At 35.2% G+C, this 18,263-nt stretch overlaps 1 pseudogene; it reads left to right on the forward strand.

Annotated features, from left to right (window-relative positions):
• Nucleotides 1–16,585: 16,585 nt before the first annotated feature.
• Nucleotides 16,586–17,185, forward strand: LOC136405924 (large ribosomal subunit protein uL6 pseudogene; annotated as a pseudogene).
• The last annotated feature ends 1,078 nt before the right edge of the window (nt 17,186–18,263 follow it).

Consider the following 18,263-nt stretch of genomic DNA (forward strand, 5'->3'; position numbering starts at 1 on the left):
GGGAAAATACTACCCTCAAGAAGCATTTCTAGAACAAGGAAAACAAGTGGCCTGGAGGACAGGACCACTAAACCCATCTACTTCATAAAGACCACAGAAAAATTTCAAAGTCAGACAGTGCTACCTAATGCACAGATAAAATGGGCAGACAGAGAAATGCAACTCAAATGAATCAATAAGAGAAATCCCCAGAAAAAGAACTGAATGTGATGGAAATAACCAAAATACCAGATGCAGAGTTTAAAACAAGGATTTTTAGAATGCTCAAGTATCTTAGAGCAATAATGGGTGGACATAATGAGCACTTAAATAAAGAGATAGTAAGCATCAAAAAGGACATTGAAATCATAAAAAAGAACCAGTTAGAAATAACAAATACAATATCAGCAATAAAGACTGCACTAGAAGGACTTACTAGCAGGCTGGATGAAGCAGAGGATCAAATTAGTGATTTAGAGGACAAGATAAAGAAAAGCATAGAATAAGCAGAGCAGCAAAAAGAAAAGATGCTTAAAAAGTCTGAGGAAACTCTAAGAGAGCTCTGTGACAATATGAAGAGAAACAACATCCATATCATAGGGGTTCCTGAAGGAGAAGAGAATGAACAAGAAATAGAGAACCAGTTTGAGGAAATCATAGCTGAAAACTTCCCTAAACTGATGAAAAATAAAGTCACACAAGGTCAAGAAGCACAAAGAAGAACCCAAGGAGGCCTACAAAAAGACACATCATAATTAAAGTGTCAAAATTCAGAGACAAAGAAAGAATACTAAAAGCTGCAAGAGAAAAGCAGTTAATTACTTACAGAGGAGCCCCCATAAGGATGACATCTGACTTCTCAACAGAAACACTTGAGGTCAGAAGGGATTGGCAAGAAATATTCAAAGTGATGCAAAACAAGAACCTATAACCAAGACTTCTTTATCCAGCAAGGCTATAGTTTAAAACTGAAGGAGAAATAAAAAGCTTTCCAGACAAAAAAAAACCCTCAAAGAATTTATTACAACCAAACCAGTACTGCAAGAAATGTTAAAGGGTCTGCTATAAAAAGAGCAGAGGAAAAAAAATTGAGAAAAAGAGGACTGTAGATTTAAAGGATAAAATGGCAATAACTATATATCAATAATAACCTTAAATGTAAATGGATTAAATGCTCCAATCAAATGCATGGATAATAAAACAGGGCCCATACATATGCTGTCTACAAGAGACCTACCTCAGAACAAAAGATATACATGGACTAAAAGTGAAGGAATGGAAAAAAGTATTTCACGCAAATGGAAATTTTAAAAAAAGCTGGGGTAGCAATACTTATATCTGACAAAATAGACTTTAAAACAAAGGGTATAGTAAGGGATAAAGAAGGTCACTACATAATGATAAAGGGAGCAATCCAACAGGAAGAGATAACCATTGTAAATATCTATGCACCTAATATAGGAGCACCTAAGTATATAAAACAGATTTTTTTTTAATTTTATTTATTTATTTTTTACAGAGACAGTGAGTCAGAGAGAAGGATAAATAGGGACAGACAGACAGGAATGGAGAGAGATGAGAAACATCAATCATTAGTTTTTCATTGTGCATTGCAACATCTTAGTTGTTCATTGATTGCTTTCCCATATGTGCCTTGACCGTGGGCCTTCAGCAGACTGAGTAACCCCTTGCTTGGAGCCAGTGACCTTGGGTTCAAGCTGGTGGGCTTTTGCTCAAACCAGATGAACCCATGCTCAAGCTGGCGACCTCGGGGTCTCGAACCTGGGTCCTCTGCATCCCAGTCCGATGTTCTATCCACTGCGCCACTGCCTGGTCAGGCTAAAACAGATTTTGATGAACATAAAGAGCGAAAGCAACAGCAATACTATAATAGTAGGGGATTTTAATACGCTACTAACATCCCTGGATAGATCCTCAGGAAAGAAAATTAACAAAGAAAGAGCAGACTTAAAGGACACACTAGATCAGGGGTCGGGAACCTTTTGGCTGAGAGAGCCATGAACGCCACATATTATATTTTAAAATGTAATTCCGTGAGAGCCATTCAATATGGTTAACACTAAATACAAGTACATGTATGCATTTTATGTAAGACCAACATTTTTAAAGTGCAATAAATCTCTAAATTCTTTTCAATAACGTTGTTATGCTGTTGCTAATAAATGATGAATAAAGTACTTCTTACCATTAATGAGACTTCTGGTGCTGCATGATTTTACTAATGGCTTTGTAGTCTGGTTGATACATGGTGAGGCTAAGCTTCATGCAGGCGTTGAGACTTCCATCCATTAAACATGGTCGTAGGTTGGTCTTAATGTTCTTTAGATGTGAGAAAGACTGCTCACATGCATACGTAGAGCCAAACATTGTCACTACAGTATGTGACGGGAAGTGTGTTCCAAGTTTTGACAATCAACTGGTTTACAGGTTGAAGTTTTTTTCATTTTTCCCCACTTGTGTTTGCTCGCCAACTCTGCTTCCTGTCGTGCAACTCTTTCCAAATCTTTATTCAGTGACTTGAACTTATTTATCCACATGTCTGAGGCCTTCAGGTCAGCAGCTTGTAGCTCAAATCTCTGACGGAGACAACAGGGATGTAAATCAGGTCAGCGCTGTCCACTGCACAGTCGTGTGGATGGGTGATGAACTTAAAAAGTGAGTGCACTCACGAAATTCTCCAGAGCATGCTTTGAATGACTGCAGGAGATTAGATGTGAAGTCTGCTAGCTGCTGGAGATCAAGATGTTAAGCAGGGTCACTTGCTGTGCATGCATCTTTAAACTCTCCCAGTTTTTCAAAGTGTAGTAAATGACCTGTTTCAACATTGGTGGTGAAGAGTTCCAGCTTGTTTTCTAATGCAAACACTGCTTGTTGAAGGGATAAGACTGTATTTCCAATGCCTTGCATTTTCACATTGAGCTGGTTCAAATGTTCAGTCATGTCCACGAGATAGTAGAACTTCAGGAGCCACTCAGTGTTACCTAACTCAGGATGCTCAACATTTATCATTTCAAGAAAAGTCTGGATTTCACTCAGACAAGCCATGAAATGGCTGTGCACCTTCCCTTTTGACAACCAATGCACATTGCTGTGCACAAGCAGACCAGGATAATTATTCCCAACTTCATCCACACTGTTTTAAACTGGTGATCATTTAAAGCTGGGGCAACAATAAAGTTGACCACCTGAATGACCAGCGACATCACCTCACCAAGCTGCTCGCCACACATCTGAGCACAAAGCACCTCCTGATGTAGGATGCAGTGAAAACTTAGGATGGGTCTCTTTTCATGTTCATGAAGAAGCACTACAAATCCTCTGTTTTTCCCCACCATGCACGGAGTACCATCAGTACATACCGAAATAAGTTTATCCATCAATAGATTTTTTCTTTAGCAAACTCAGTGAAAGACTTGAATAAATCCTCCCCTCTTGTTGTCTCTTCCATAGGCAAAACAGCAAGACTTTCCTCATGTAGTGTGTACCGACAGCATACCTTGCAATGGCTTACATCTGTTGACTCATCTAAAGTGAGAGAAAAGAATGGTGCTGCATTTATGTCCTTCACTTGTGTTGCCTTAATTTGATTTGACTTTATGATGGTACGATTGTGAAAAGTTCTCACCGACAGAGGCATGTCTTTTATTTGTTTGATGATCTTGTCTTTATCTGAAAAATCATCACAAAGTTCATTGGTAACATCAAGCATGAATGTTTTGGCATATTTCCCATCTGTCAATGGCTTTCTGTTTCTCACAATTGCTAAAGCACCAGCAAAGCTAGCCAAATTCCAGTCACCTTGTTGGGTTCAAACACGGAGTTGCTGCTGACTAGCTTGCACTCTGCACAGTAGCTCTTGACATGCTTTCTTTCTGCTGTCCCCTGCTGGATATTTCGATGTAAATGCAGTAAGGCATGTGTCAAAGTGCCACTTTATATTTGATGATTTCATCAATGCAATTTTATCATTGCATATTAGACACACTGCAGAACCTGCTCCTTCCACAAAAGTGAATTCCTCTGTCCATTCCTGCTGAAAAGTACGACACTCTTCATCTTTTTTTCTTTTAGCCATCATCTTTGTCAAAAGGGTTTCTGAAATTAGCTAGCTGACTACTTGATTAAAAGGAGGGAAGTTTACTTCCTGACCTCACAACGACCCGTGTATGTTACGCATTAGCCAATAAAAATTTGGTGTTGTCCCGGAGGACAGCTGTGATTGGCTCGAACAACCCACAATCATGAATATGAGCGGTAGGAAATGAATGGATTATATATAATACATGAGAATGTTTTATATTTTTAACATTATTTTTTTTATTAAAGATTTGTCTGCGAGCCATCAAAAGAGCCACATCTGGCTCATGAGACATAGGTTCCTGACCCCTGCACTAGATCAACTGGATTTAATAGATATCTTCAGAACCTTTCACCCCAAAGCAGCAGAATATGCATTCTTTTCAAGTGCTCATGGTACATTCTCTAGGATAGACCACATGTTATGACACAAAATGAATCTCAATAAATTTAAGAAGACTAAAATTACATCAAGCATCTTCTCTGATCACAATGGCATGAAACTAGAAATCAACTACAGCAAAAAAACTGGAAAACATTTAAACACTTGGAGACTAAATAACATGTTATTAAATAACAAATGGGTTAGCAATGAGATCAAGGAAGAAATAAAAAATTTTCTTGAAACAAATGAAAATGAACATACAACATCTCAAAATTTATGGGACATAGCAGAAGCAGTCCTGATAGGAAAGTTCATAGTATTACAGATGTACTTAAGAAGCAAGAAAAAGCACAAATAAACAACATTAATAAACCTATAACCAGACTCATCAAGAAAAAAAGAGAGAGAACTCAAATAAATAAAATTAGAAATGAAAGTAGAGAAGTAACAACTGACACAGCAGAAATACAAAGGATTGTAAGAAAATACTATGAAGATCTGTATGCCAAAAATTTGGAAAACCTAGGCAAATGGATAAATTCCTAAAAACATATAATCTTCCAAAATTCAATCTGGAAGAATCAGAAAACCTAAACAGACCGATTACAACAAATGAAATTGAAACATTTATCAAAAAACTCCCAGCAAACAAAAGTCTTGGACCAGGTGGCTTCACAGGCGAATTTTACCAAATATTCAAAGAAGAACTAACACCTATCCTCAAGCTATTTCAAAAAATTCAAGAGGAGGAAGACTTCCAAGCTTATTTTATGAGGCAAGCATAATCCTCATTCCAAAACCAGGCAAAGACACTACAAAGAAAGAAAACTATAGGCCTATATCCCTGATGAACTTAGATGCTAAAATTTTCAACAAAATATTAGCAAACTGGATCCAGCAATACAGGAAAAAATTCATACATCATGATCAAATGGGATTTATTCTTGGGAGGCAAGGCTGGTACAATATTCAAAAATCAACCAATGTGATTCATCATATAAACAAAAGGAAGGATAAAAATCACAAGATAATTTCAATAGATGCTGAAAAAGCATCTGATAAAATCCAGCACCCATTTATTATCAAAACTCTCAGCAAAGTAGGAATACAGGGAACATACCTCAGCATGATAAAAGCCATCTATGACAAACCCACAGCCAACATCATACTCAATGGGCAAAAATTAAAAGCAATCCCCTTAAGAATAGAAACTAGGCAGGAGTGCCCCCTTTCACTACTCTTATTCAACATAGTTTTGGAAGTCCTAGCCATAGCAATCAGACAAAAAGAAGAGATAAAAGGCATCTAAATTGGAAAAGAAGAAGTATAATTATCATTATTTGCTGATGACATGATACTGTACGTAGAAAACCCTAAAGTCTCAGTCAAAAAACTACTAGATCTGATATATGAATTTGGCAAGGTAGCAGGATATAAAATTAATATTCAGAATCAGTGGCATTTTTATACACTAACAATAAACTGTCTGAAAGTGAAATTAAGGAAACAATCCCCTTCAGTATTGCAACAAAAATAATAAAGTACCTAGGAGTAAATTTAACTAAGGAGGTAAAGGACTTATACTTGGAAAATTATAAAATCCTGTAAAAGAAATCAAGGAAGATACATATAAGTGGAAGCATATTTTATGTTCATGGATAGAAAGAATAAACATCATTAAAATGTCTATATTACCCAAAGCAACCTATAAATTTAATGCAATTCCTATTAAAATACCAATGGCTTACTTCAAAGATATAGAACAAATATTTCAAAAACTTATATGGAACCCAAAAAGAACAAAAATAGCCTCAGCAATCTTGATAATGAGGAATTAAGTGTGGGGTATCAAATTATACTACAAGGCCATTGTACTCAAAACAGCTTGGCATAAGAACAGTCATACATATCAATGGAACAGGACAGAGAACCCAGAAATAAACCCACACCTTTATGGTCAATTGATATTTGACAAAGGAGGTAAGAGCATACAATGGAGTAAAGAGAGTCTCTTTAATAAATGTTGTTGGGAAAATTGGACATGTACATGCACAAAAATAAAACTAGACTACCAACCTACACTATTCACAAAAATAAACTCAAAATGGATAAAAGACTTAAGTGTTAGTCATGAAACAATAAACATCTTGGAAGAAAACATAGGCAGTAAACTCTCTGATATCTCTTGTAGGAATACTTTTGCTGATTTTCTCCATGGGCAAGTGAACTAAAGGATAGGATGAACAAATGGGACTATATCAAACTGAAAAACTTTTGCACAGCTAAAGACACCAGGAACAAAATAAAAAGATAACTCACACAATGGGAAAATATATTCGCCAATACGTTTGACAAGAAGTTAGTAACCAAAATTTATAAAGAGTTCCTAAAACTCAACACCAGGAAGGTAAATAATCCAATTTAAAAATGGGCAAAAGAACTGAATAGACATTTCTCCAAAGAAGACATACAAATGGCCAATAGGCATATGAAAAAATGTTCAAGGTCACTAATCATCAAAATACCAGTTAAAACCACAATGAGATACTACCTCACACACGTCAGAATGGGGTTCATTAACAAAACAACACACAATAAGTTCTGGCGAGGGTGTGGAGAAAAGAGAATCCTTTTGCACTGCTGGTGGGAATGCAGAATGGTGCAGCCACTGTGGAGGACTGTATGGGGTTTCCTCAATAAATTAAAAATGGAACTGCCTTTTGACCCAGCTATCCCACTTTTAGGAATATATCCTAAGAATACTAAATCACTAATTCAAAAGATATGCACCCTCATGTTTATTGTATATAGAATTGTTTATAATAGCTAAGATCTGGAAACAGCCCAAGTGTCCATCATTGGATGAGTGGATTAAAAAGCTGTGGTACATATACACAATGGAATACTATGTGGCTGTGAAAAAGAAGAAAATTTTACCTTTTGTGACAGTATGGATGGACCTGGAATTTACTATGTTAAGTTAAATAAGCAGGCAGAGAAAGAAAAATATCATATGATCTCACATATATGTGGAATCTAATAAAGTGAACTGAGAGTCAGAATAGAGGCAGAGATGGGCTCACAGGGAGCAGAGAGACTTCTGTCAGAGGGAAAGGGGATGAGGGGATAGGATCATAGAAGGTAAAGGGATTAGTGAAACTATGTATATATACATAATACAGAGATATAGATAACAGGACAGCAAATCCTAGAGGGAAGAGGGGAGGGAGTTAAGGAAGGGGGGCAAAGGGAGTATAAAAAAGGACACAGAGGTGGAGGGTGATGGAGTTTTATTCAGTGGGACACTTGAATCCATGTAAACACAATAAACTCAAAATTAATAAAAGTTGAAAAAAGTTTTCTGTATGTCATAACAATGTTTACAATTTTTACTTCACATATAGAAATTTTATTATTTCTTTTCCTTGATGAATAATGAGGTGATAGCATGGAAACATTTTTGTTAACTTTCTTTATTAAAAAACTCTATTGAGTCCCTACAATATATAAAAAACTATGTGAATGGTTGTTTACTCTTTGATGCATAGAATATTATCTGTGAAATCACAGTAGACAAAAGATTACAAAATAAAATTAATCAAGACACAACTATTAAAGTACTTGAATTGTACAGTTAAATTATATACATTTTACATATGTAAATTTTATTTTACTGTACATAAATTATACTTTAACAAGTCTGATTTTAAAATAAAACAAGAAGCAATTATCAAGCATCTATAAAATTCCCAAAATCATGCTGGTTGCTAGAGCTACAGGAATACTTTGATTTAGTCCTAACTTTCAAAAGCTCACAGTCAAATAAAGAATATAGCAATTGAAACAAAAGGTGACCACTTAATATATTAAAATACAAGAATGGAAGCATTTTAAAGGAGGCTATTGTATATAAGGAGTGTTCAACTAATTCTTGAAAAATAGGAGAGAGTGACATATAGGAAGAAAAGATTTAAGTACTAAACTTCTTGTAGTATATAAATTTCCCACTCATTTGTGTTTACTTTTTGTTAATGACAAACCTCTTCTAGAAGATCGTCCTTAAATCTGTTATCTGGGTTAATGTTCCTTCTCACAGAATTCGAGGATTGTTGCTGTTATGGAAGTTTTGATTTCTTAATACTCCATTAAATTACTTGTTCCTCCAGAACTTAATCCTAGGCCTGGCTTATGGAAATTGATCTGCACATATTATTTAGTAGAAGTGATAGCAGAGCTGGCTCTCAAAGAGTTTTTCAAGTCATTGTGTATGGAGAAAATGAAATTTATAGCAGGGAACTGCTGGTCCTGTCATAACAAATTCTGTTCAGGCAACTATAAATAGTTTAATGGTGTGAAAATTATAGGAAAGGGAGTAGAAGAAGCAAGGTGATTGGAAGAAACAAAACTAGAGAGTAGACAAGGAGGGTGATTCTTTTAAGTGTGTGTGTTTTACCTATAGGTGCAAGGGGTCATTGAAGAATTTTACGCAGTGCTGTCACATGATCAGATTTCTCTTTTAGACAATTCACCCTCCTATAGAAGGACACTAGGGGAATAATTATGGAAGCAGGAATTTGGTCAAGAAGTATTAAAATAATTCAAGCAACAGGTAATGTGGACCATAACTAAGACAGAGATGGTAAGAATGGCGGACCATGTATGGATCCAAGAGACAGAATTGCCAAGCATTCAGTGATTGGTCAGGTATGGTTCTTAAATAAAAGAAACATAGGAGATAATAATGCATTTTATTTTTCATATGTTGAGTTTGAAGTAGAGGCTCCTAGTAGAAACGTGTATGAAGCAATTAGATATATGAATTTTGTATTTAGAATAAAAATATGAGTTTAAATAGCAGGAGTCTGAGATACTCAGGAAAGAAGACATAGAGTAAGAGGAGAAAAGCAGAAGATAAATTGTTAAGACGTGTCTCAATTTAGTGTGGATACAAAAACGAATGTAAAGGAGAAAGTTCAGGATGTTTGGAGATGCAGAAAGAGAAATATAAAAAGTTGACAATGAAAAATCAACTCAAAATAACTATTTTCTCACTATTTGTGTGTGTTATCTGGATCTTCTGGAATATGGGCATGGTTTATCCTGATCTTATTCTTAGGGTTGTACTGGGTAGCAGTCAATGTATAGGTCCGTGCTGAGTTTCATATGAAAGCTCAGCTGGGACAGAATTCACTTCCAAGCTCACATGGTTGTTTTCAGGATTTAGTTCTTCAGGGATTATTGGAATGGGGACCTCAGTTCTTCTTTGACTATTAACCAGAGGCTGCTCTCAGTTCCTTGCCAAATGGACCTCTTCAACATTGCTTCATCAAATCATGGAAACCAGAAAAGCAATAGAGAAAGTTTTCTGGAAAGACAGAAGTCACAGTCTTTTGAAACCTAATTATGGAAGTGACATCCTATTACCTTTGCAGTATTGGATAGAAGAATATCACACACAAGGGAAGAGGATTCTATAATGGCATGAATCCCAGAAGGTAGGAATCAGTAGGGGCAGGCATCTTATAAATCTTCCTATTATAATTACTAACCTTTTCCAGGACAGTGTTAAGAAGAGTTTCAATGAAATAGTGGCACAGAAAGCAGATCACAGTGGTTGAGCAACACATGTCAAATAAGGAAGTAGAGTTTTGTGTAGACAAGTGTTTTAAGAATCCTGAAAAAGAAAGGAGAAAGTCAAGAACTACTAGGACAAGGAAAGGCTTTCTAAAGACAGGAGAGAATTGAGTATATATATCTTTGAGATGAAGAGAAGGAACCATAAGAAAGGGAGAGAAACAGAAAAAAGAAAAGGGACACCTGATGGAACATATTAGTTGAGAGTACGGAGAATGTGACCAAGTCCCAAACAAAAAGAAGGGTTAGCAATGAACAGGTAGAGGAAAATCTTTTCTTCAGTGATAGCACAAAAGAAAATTATTGTAGCCAGTGTAGATTAATTTATAAAGGCAACAGTTTCACCTGATTCACACCTAGTGACTTCAAGTTTGCTGCTAAGGTAGGAGGAGAGGTGAGTAATAATGTCTTGGTCTAAGGGTGAGAGGTAGGCATAGGGCTGAGGAGGGTAACAGTTTAGAAAAGCAGTTGAGTGGGGTAGAAGAAGGCAGGAATGACTGCAGCTGGTATCTATGGTATCTAATTACATCTGAATATATTCCCTGTGTATAAACCATTTTTAATGTGTATTAGGCAATAAACCTTTTTTTTTTTTTTTTTTTTTTTTTTACAGAGACAGAGAGAAAGTCAGAAAGAGGGATAGCTAGGGACAGACAGGAACGGAGAGAGATGAGAAGCATCAATCGTTAGTTTTTCGTTGTGACACCTTAGTTATTCATTGATTGCTTTCTCATATGTGCCTTGACCATGGGGCTACAGTAGACTGAGTAGCCCCTTGCTCAAGCCAGTGACCTTGGGTCCAAGCTGGTGAGCTTTTGCTCAAACCAGATGAGCCCATGCTCAAGCTGGCGACCTCGGGGTATTGAACCTGGGTCCTCTGCATCCCAGTCCGATGCTCTATCCACTGTGCCACCTCCTGGTCAGGCTAGGCAATAAACCTTTAACCTTTTGGATTATGGTGATGCCATGATGAGAACTGTTTAAAGAATAACTTGGCCATGCAGTAAATGGTTGAGTTAGAGGTGGGAGAGCTTGGCCTTATTAAGAACATTGAGGCATCTGTGGCTGTAATTCACGTAGAAGGCATAAGTTCCCAAACTCGGTTGACAATGTAAAGAAGAGGATGGATAAATTAAAATGTGCCAATAATATTGGAGTGGGGTAGGTGCTTATGAGAATCGTGTGAGGATGAAAAGAAGGAGGCATATATTAATAGATGGGAATGATAAGTAGGCAGTGAATAAGAACTGAGCTGTGTTTCTCTAGACAAGCAACTTTGTTGACTTTTTATAATATTTCTTTCATTTTTAAAAATGACTTTATTCATTTTAGAGAGGAGGGAGAAGGGGGGTAGAGCAAGAAGGATCAACTCCCATATATGCCTTGACCAGCAAGCCCAGGGTTTTGAACCGGCGACCTCAGAGTTCTAGGTCAGCTCTTTATCTACTGTACCACCAGAGGTCAGGCCAACTTTGCTGATTTTAAAGAACCTGATATCTCTCTAGCTTTCTAATTCTATTACTTCAATCAACTCTTATTAACAACACAAAAAGTACAAATTACCTTTACAATTCAAGAGCTCAAGTTCATTCACCAATTTCACCAACTAGTAAGAGGATTTACTGGGATTTATTGGGATTTGCAGCTACCATAAAAATCAGGTTATTTAATGTCCTTAAATGTGAGGCTGTCTCAGAATTTGGGAAAAGTAATTATTTCCCGTCTAATGCTCAAAGAAGGCCAAGCAGCCTGAGATGATACATAAGGATTAAGAATTTAACCCTTAGAAATGTCATTTTGAAACATCCTTTGCCCATTGTCACTTAAGCATGGCTAAGTGTTCTCACCTACTCAAGGACACAATGAAAAGGGGACACAAATAGGGTAGTTTTGATTTTTGATAGATTAGAAAGTTTATGATCTTTGAAAATTGCTGAAAGAAAATGTAGAGAAACTTAGAGTTGCTAAATATCTGAAAGACCAATTTAAATTGGCATTACCTTACATTTAAGTATTAACCTTGTAAGTTTTTATTTTCTGTAAATGGGCTAGATTTCTTTGTTGCAAGTCAAAATTATAAATAGCAAAGTACTCTACAGCTACCAGAGGCCAAATGCTTAATTTATGGTTAAGACATAATTAAGTGTTAAATGACAATAAGAGGGACTTTCTAATATTATCCGATTAGCTTTTAGCACCCAGAGAGATTTTTTCCAATAGAATCTGTGGTCTATAATTAAGAACCAGTATTGTAGTTGTTTATAGAGATTTTTGATTCATGTGCCAACAACACACTTACAAAAGACAAATTATAAGCAAGCATTCAAGAAAGGGTTTAAGATTTTGAGTAGCTAGTGAATTTTTCTTTAAGAAGCACTTTTGTTATCATTATATAAAATTCAATGTTTGAATTTGAGACTGCGTGAAAAATTTTTTCACTTTGTTGCTTTGAAAAGGAGAACACTAAAATGCATTTGATTGTTTAAAAAATTACTAGTTAGTAAATATTTATGCCTTGGCTCAGATCATCTAATGAGCTATTCTATGAATGTGTTATGTTAAAAATCTCCAATTTTTAATTATCAAAATTGGGTGTAGACTTTGGGTGATGAACACACAATGCAATAAATATACAGATAATATACTATAGAATTGTACTCCTGAAATTTACATAATATTGTTAACTAATGTTACCCAATACGTTTAATTGAATTTTAAAAGTTGGAAATACATGATTAAAATTCATTTTGATTTCTTATTTGTATTTTATATACAAAATTATTATGATCTTATCAGTTTATTTTTAAATTATGACTAAATGTCAACATTTAGGAGTATGATTTTCCATATAACTTCTAAATTATAAATTTCAGAGCTGAAAAATAGATTCCTTTGTCCATTTTAAAATCAAAACCTATTTTTAAGAAAATGTAGCCTTTCCTTGAAGAGAATTTTATGGTTTGAAACTTGTCTCTTTTTCCAAACCTCTTTTCTGAAATATTAAAATGCTGCTACCATGTATTGTTTATCATCAAACATTTGTTTACAGGACCCTGCATGGAACTCATTTTGGGAAATAATTTATTTCTCTAACTCTTGTCATTTACAGATGAAATAACTGAAGACCTGGGTGGGTAAAATGATTTTCCCAAGCCCATATATCTACTTAGTGACAGACGCAAAAAGCGTCACAATAAACTTGAATTTCATTCCTACTGCCTTGCTTCCCTTTATGAGTGGATCTCTCAAATATTCTAATAAGCAATCTCTTTTGATTAATGTATACTAACTTTCTAAATTAGCTGTTTGGGTTAAGTTTCTATGAAATTCAATGTCAATATCAAGTTATGGATTTCTTTTTAAGTGAAACTTCTACCACACTCATTTTAAATTATTTGTGTTATAGAGATTAAATAAGCAGCTTTCTGTGAAAAAGGTGATGACTTATTAATTAAGCAGATGATTTGTTTGTATGAAATAAGTCCTGAAAAACTTGATTTTAATAAAATAAACTAGTGCTTTTATCAAAGTTAAAAAGATGCTGACAAATAGATAAACTATAAAATGACTTTCAAATGATTATCTTTTTTGGTGCTTTCCTTTTTTAATTAAATTTGTGGTGATACACTTCTTTTATTTTTCTAAATACCAACGTCTGCTCAAATAGCAATCCCCTTTTAATCATCTCATTTTGAAGGAACAACATAGTTGACATGTACTGATAGATTCATAGAGGGGAGTGATGCTATATGACCTCTCTCTGGTACACAGAATGCTGGAGGTAGGCCAATGGATGTTGGTTAGAAATGAAGAAAAGGAAGAGTATTTCCTTATTCATTTTGAGTTAATGCAAAATAAAACAAAATAAAACAAACCTTTGTGTTTCAAGAACAGCCAGAGCAGTCAACTAAAACACTGATGTATAAACTTACCAAAGTATTCTTTGTTCATTGATACAATATTCTACTTACAGAAATATTACAACAATATCTAAAAATAAAATATTTTTTCTGGGCAGATCACTTGCCCTTGTTAACTTTAATATGATCATGATTTCTTAGTTCATTCAAATAGCTTAAAACTTTTCTAAATCTTCCCAACATTAATGTATCACACACAAAAAAATGTTACATTCTCTTGCAATTCATTTAGCAAAAAATTATCATTTAATATCTTGGGGTTTTTTTTCTGTAAATAGAATTCTTTCAAAACCCTTAAACTCCTGCCAATTAAAAATTTTCATTTTAATTTATGAACATAATTTCTTTCTCAAGGCCTCTAACTTCTCTTTTACAGTTATAGCCTGATAAGTGGTTAATTTTGTTCTTTCAGAGATGCATTGTTTTTAGAATAGTCATGAATTTGTGCAAAGCACAGGTGGATAAAGTATGGACCGCATGCTGCTGCCGCTTCTGTCATGGTACTTTATAAAACAGGAATACTAAATACAGCAATTAGAAAAAAATACAACTGTCAAATAAATAATGAGTAATTAAAATTAGCAGAAGTTTACAAAACTTGGTAAGCTTTGTAAGTTATATAATAATGACTAAATCCCTACTCTAATTCAAAGTGTGCTCCCAATAATTCTAATAATGCACTGGACCTTACCTAGAATACTCTTTGTTGGTGGCCAGAGGGCAATATAAGATGAGTTGCCCTTTAATGCCATCCATACAGATTTGAAAACAAAAACGGGAAAGGAATCTGGAGAAAAGTATTAAAATGTGTTCTCCTTAAGAGGTTTAAATTGTATCTGCTTATTCATTACAAGGGACAAACTCTACACCAAATAAGAAAGAAATGGCTATTAAATGTTCCAGAAAACTATAAGCTGTAGTTGTTAACCCTAGAAGATAATACAATAAGTTTTGAGTATATATGAAAAGTCCCAATATTGCTATCTATATCCTGAAAAGCAAAATTATAAAATAATTTTGAACATTATTAATACCACTCTAATGGGCCTCAGATTAGTTCAAACACAAATATAATTTTCTTCCTTACTCCTCTTTTCCCTGTACCTCCTATTCATTTTACTCCTCCTCCTCCTCTTTTAATCCTGTCCTCTTTCTTCTCTCATATTTTCCTCATCCTTCACTCCTCTGATTCTCTTCTCCATTCCCTTCTCTCTCTTTTTCTGCATAGACTTGCTTTTTCCTCCCAGGTCCAAACTTCATAGCTCCAAAATGATGAACAAGTAGATGCAAAATTTCACAAGTTTCTTTCTGGAATTTCTTGAAGATCAATCAGTTCCTGAATATGTAGCATCAAACTGGGACATCCACTAAACAGAAGTAACAAATTTCTAGTGAGTTTCTTGCCTCCTTTAGATTTCGTTTTCTCTTAAACAAAACAAAACAAAATTTAGGAAAGGACTTGATCAGATAGTTCATGGGGAAAGAAGTGCAAATGACTTATCAACATATAAAAAGATGCTCCATGTTACTTGTGACTAAAGCAATGCAAAATAAACCATTAGTGAGATGCCATTTTAAGCCTATCAGTTGAAAAATGTTATAAATTTGAGGGGGAGAAAAGGATTAATCTAGGTGTGGGAAACCACAATCTCGAATACTGTTAATGAGAATGTAAATTGGTGCAACATCTCTGAAACAATGTGACCATAGTTTTAAAAACGACCCTTAAATATACACATCATATGATTCAACAATTCTATCTTTAGAAATTTAGCCTACAGATATTTTACATACTTGCATAAAGATGTATATTTAGTATTGATTTAAATATAGAAGGACCCTGGAAACCAGTTTAGTGTTCAAGATAAATTCAAATTTTGGCATATTCATACAAAGAATTTAATAGTCATTTCTTTCTTATTTGGTGTAGACCTTACAATAATGGTGTGGATTATATGTATCAATAAAAGTTATCTTTCAGATGTTAAGTTATAAAATAAACTTCAGAATACTGTGCGCAATAGACTTCCATTTGTGTATTTAATACTATAGGCAAATACATGTGTACATATGCACACATTTGAATATATGATTATCTAATTATTACAAATTATAGAAGCAATGCTAGGTATGAGTAGAAGTTGTAGCCCTGTTTACTGTTTTAATTTCACATGAGCATATATAATTTTTCTGTTAAATGTTTTTGTTTTTGTGAGGGGGCAGAGAGGAGCAGGCAGACAGGAAGGGAGAGAGATGAGAAGAAGCAACTCATAGTTGTAGCACCTTAGTTGTTCATTGATTGCTTTCTCATATGTGCCTTGACTGGGAGGCTCCAGCCAAGCTAGTGATCCCTTGCTCAAGCCAGCAATCTTGGGCTTCAAGCCAGTGACCATGGGGTCATGTCTATGATCCCATGCTCAAGCCGGATAAGCCTGCACTCAAGCGGTATCCTCTAGGTTTTGAATCTAGATCCTCAGCATCCCAGGCCGATGCTCTATCCACTGTGCCACCACCTGGTCAGGCTGTTAAATGTTTTATTTAAATACCATCTGAAACTCTAGCTCTCTTTGCCACATCTGCTGTGAGGATGAAAACCATTCTCAGCAATCAGACTTTGATATTCCAGAAAATATTGACATTATCTGAAAGGACACACAGTTATTGTGATGGGCCCCAGGGGCACCCTGCAGAGAAACTTTAATCACATCAATGGAGAACTCAGTTTCTTTGGAAACAAAAAGAAGAGGCTTTGGGCTGATAAATGGGGAAATTGAAAGGAACTGGCCACTGTTCGCACTATCTCCAGTCCTGTACGGAACATGATTGAGGGTGTTACACTGGGCTTCTGTTACAAGATGCGGTCTGTGCATGCTCATTTCCCCATCGCCATCGTTATTTGGGAGAATGGTTCCCTTGTTGAAATCAGAAATTTCTTGGATGAAAAATACATCTGCTGGATTTAAATGAAATCAGGCATTGCTTGTTCAGTATCTAATCCTCAGAAAGATGAATTAATTCTTGAAGGGAATGACATTGAATTTGTATTACTTTCAGCTGCTGTGATTCAGCAAGCTTGAACAGTTACAAACAAGGATACAGAAAATTTTTGGATGGTGTCTATGTTTCCAAAAAAGGAACTGGACTGCTGAAAAAGCAGGCTGATGAATAAGATTTAAGTTGTCCAGCTATAGAAACAGCAAGTCACTGAATGATTCTTCAGACTTATTTGTGATATTTTAAAGATGTAATAAAAGCCATATATTGAATAAATCAATCAATAATAAATACCATTGGAAACTCTAAAACTACAATAAAATGAAATATTTTTCTTTAATAGTTATCAATATATATTAATTGCTTAAGTATATAAACAGATATATTTAAAAAGATGAAAATTTTTATTTTACTTTACAACTACTTTTTTTTATTAAGTTAAGGATTTTTTTTAATTTTTTTTATTTTATTTATTCATTTTTAGAGAGGAGAGAGAAAGGAGAGAGAGAGAGAGAGAGAGAGAGAGAGAGAAGAGAGAGAGAGAAAGAGAGAGAGAAGGGGAGAGGAGCTGGAAGCATCAACTCCCATATGTGCCTTGACCAGGCAAGCCTAGGGTTTTGAACCGGCAACCTCAGCATTTCCAGGTTGACGCTTTATCCACTGCACCACCACAGGTCAGGCATACAACAGTACTTTTGACATCAAACACTGCTTAATTAGACTGACAGTTTGTGTCTTCCCCCAACTTTATGTTGAAACATAATCCCTAATGTGTCAGTATTAGGAGTTGGGTCCTTGGGAAGGTAATTAGTCATGAGGCAATGTCTTTAGGAATAAGATTAGTGTCCTTATAAAAGAGACCACAGAAAGCTCCCTTGGCGCATTCTGCCAATTAAGCAGGAAGCAAACTCTTTACCAAGAACTGTATTTGCTGTCACCTTGATCTTGAACCTCCTAGCCTGCAGAATTATGAGAAATGAATGTTTGTTGTTTATAAGCCATTCAGTTTATGATATTTTGTTATAGTAGCTTGAACGTACTAAGGCAAGTACTTTAGTACATATAAAACACAAAGTCCTCTTGAGATTGTAGGTTGTCTGAAAATCACCTACTTCATTAATTTGTCCTGCATTTATAATATAAAAATAATCTCTCTCCCTTCTGATAGCTGCTGAAACACTATCTGCCTCCTTCTTATGATAGTTATTTTACTTCTAATGCATGAGTGCTGTCTCATAATTATAGGATTCTAA

The sequence above is a fragment of the Saccopteryx leptura genome, chromosome 5, assembly GCF_036850995.1.
Source record: "Saccopteryx leptura isolate mSacLep1 chromosome 5, mSacLep1_pri_phased_curated, whole genome shotgun sequence".
NCBI lineage: Eukaryota > Metazoa > Chordata > Mammalia > Chiroptera > Emballonuridae > Saccopteryx > Saccopteryx leptura.